This window comes from Lycium ferocissimum, chromosome 9, assembly GCF_029784015.1.
Source record: "Lycium ferocissimum isolate CSIRO_LF1 chromosome 9, AGI_CSIRO_Lferr_CH_V1, whole genome shotgun sequence".
In the NCBI taxonomy this organism is placed as follows: domain Eukaryota; kingdom Viridiplantae; phylum Streptophyta; class Magnoliopsida; order Solanales; family Solanaceae; genus Lycium; species Lycium ferocissimum.
In genome coordinates, this window is record NC_081350.1 from 13,399,545 (window position 1) to 13,402,730 (window position 3,186).

Sequence of the window (3,186 nt, forward strand, 5' to 3'; positions counted from 1 at the left end):
GAAGTGAGCAGCTGTTTCTTGCATCATTCTCATCAATATTTTCTCATTGCAGTGACTTTTAATATGTATTAATCATTTATAATTACACTTTCATACTCTATTTAATCAATTCTTGTGCCTTTTCATCCTCTATTTATGCACTATTTATGGATTGGAAGTGAATCTTTTTCATGTTTTTTGTTCTGTCCACCTTTTAACTGATGTTATGAGATATACTTGAATTTTCAGGGTTATAACTTAAGGGTTTGATATTACATGTGTATGTTCATTGATTATATGTTGTTTGGTGTAATGAATAATTGAGCTACTGATGATTGGCTTTCTTGATTTGTTCTGTTTTTCATCTTTTTACATCAGGTTTGGCAGAGCATGCGTCCCCATGCATGGAAGTTCCGGTGAAGCTTTTGTCTCTTTCTTCTTATTCGTTTTTCAATTGACTTCCACAATATCTTGTCTTGAGATTGGATGTCCCAATCTATTTTATTTCCCGAACAGGTAGGGAGATACAAGATGTTAATTTTTTATTTTAGATTGAGGTGGAAACTAATGAATTTGGTAGGAGCAATATTCGAGCATTTTGAACATTCATCTCCTGTAAAAGGAGACACACTTGAATGTTGCTATGGTTCGCTCTTTTTAAACACTTTGTTTCTGCAGAATTTTCGATTATTATGATAGAGCTGTTTCGTTTTGAGACACTTTGAATGTGGTGCAACTCTTGAAAATAGTTATTTGTATTTAGGTGAGAGTTGTGACTAAAATCAATTTGTTAGACAGATTGAAAATAGTTATTTTAAATTTTTATTTGTTTCGTACTTGCTAATCTGTTCAACAAACTATAATTATCCACATTCAAAGAGAAAGACATTTAAAATATTAATTCTCTCAGTTACTTTCCTATTTTATATGATTCTATCCAATTAAAGGCTTATTAGAAAATTGAAACAGTGTGTCCCTTTTTTTCCAGAAAAAATGCCATTCTTAAAAGTTCTTTGGCTAAGATTCTCCTTTTTGGCCTTCTTTTGCTCACTTTTTTTCTTTTATTTTAATTCACTTCAATTTGTAATTTTTATTAATACACCAATTTGCAGTTATTATTTAGTGGTGGAATTCATAAGTAACGTGTGAGTAGTTTTTTAGTGGTCTATCAATCTTACTTCAACTTTTCATTTTCCTTACTAATGCAAAGAAAAGAACCCTTTAAGTTTCCAGCAACCCTTTGACAATAAATTTAGTGGATGAAGGCATTTCTAGAGGCTAGGCTCCTATTCAGTGAAATAATTATTATGCCAATTATCAAATTCTACTGCACAGAAATGCAGTGCATAAAGTCCCAATTGAAATCTCACCAGAGATTTGCAAATGCATTTCCCAAATACTGTGATATTGTTAATAGCACCAGATTATACTGTATCAATGTCCTAGAGCATTAAAGCTAATCGTAAGATACTTATTCACTAATTTTTAGTTCTTATATTAGTGTGTAATTGAAGTGTGATAACTGAGAGTCACTGAAGCCTTCTTTTTCGGTACATTTTTAATGTGTATGCTTTTCGTCTATTGAAAAGTTATACTATAGTTGGTGGAAGGGACAAAGGATTCTGTAATTTTTGCATTCTTAGCTCATATAAATTGCTTTTTGTATATACATAACAAGATCGAACTAAAAAAGAGTTAGCAATCTGGCGCTAATGTTATTTAGGGACAGATGAATTAGATTTAATCCTCTTTGCTCACCTATCTATATGCCTTTGAATTTGTTTAATTAGTTACCTATACCCTATAGCTTTGAAATTAGAGAATAAGAAGGAAAATAAATGTTTAAAATGAACTGATCGGCAAGTACGAAACAAATTTAAAGAAGAAAAGGAAGTAAAGCAGAAAAGGTAAAAGAGACCTAGGTACAAAAAAAAAAAAAAAAACTCAAGTGATGAAGAAAAGTATCAAAATTAAATGTGTTAATAGTAATAAAAAAACAAACTTGAAATTTAACGTGTTAAGATTTAAATAATTTTAATTCATATTAGTAAAAGATTAGTTAGGTCTGTTCTAAAGTTCACTAGTCCTAAATAATCTGAGGTTGATTATATCAATTTTACTATCTCACTAACTTGAATTTCCATTTAAATTTATATAGACTAACACTATACAAAATAATAAAAGTAATTAAATTTTCTATATTTCCTATCGCATAAGAATCTTTAATCTACATATATTAAAAATACAAAGGGCCTTAGAAATATTGATTAAACTTTTTGCCCTTAGTTAAAAGACTCCACAATAGACAAATTTGTCATTTACTATTTTATTACATATATTATTACTAAACACTAATAATATAGATTTCCTTACAAAATAAAAACTGCAATATAAACTTGCCGTACAAAAAAAAAAAAAAAAAAGCGACCCTAACTAATAAAAATCTCTTTCTTCCTCCGTAGTAATTAATGATAATTATTAGAGTCCTAAATTTAAAAGTTTTCCCTTTTATTTAAGACCAAATTTAAAAATCTATATATAAAAGCAGAGGCAAAAACACCTCATTAAGCCAAATGGAAGCCTAATAATCAGCCATGTGGCAGCCTAAAAAATTACAGATTTCATATTCTTTAAAAAAAAATCAAACCAGTTACAACTCTACGGTTTTACTTTAGGGGAAATTTCAATAATGTACAATGTAGCATACAAAATTACATTCGCGTAGCCATGTTTTTAAAAACATTTTTAGCCACTATTTTTCCCAAAATAAAACATTTCAAAAATATAAACGGGTAGACAATGTATCAACCTTGTATAATGTTTTAAAAGGGATAATAATGTATGAGGGGTTTATTCCAAAAAATTTAATTGTATACAACAATATACAATAATTTTTCAATTGTGTAGGGGACAAAATACAAGGGCTTTTGAAGGAAAATTTCAAAAAAGGCCATTTCAATTTTTCAAACATGGGCTATTTCGGGTAATTTTTTTTCCAAACGGGACATAAGGGGGTTTTTCCCCCTTTTTTTTAATCTTCTTGCATTTTTTTTCCCTTCTCTTACTTCTTCACTTTTCGAAGTACCAAAAAACCCCCTCAAAGACGAGATGGGGACTTTGATTGAATGACTCGTCTTCGATGAATACATTCCAAAAACCTCGGTTCCTTTTAAATTTTTATTCAAATTTTTTAATGTAAAAAGGGGG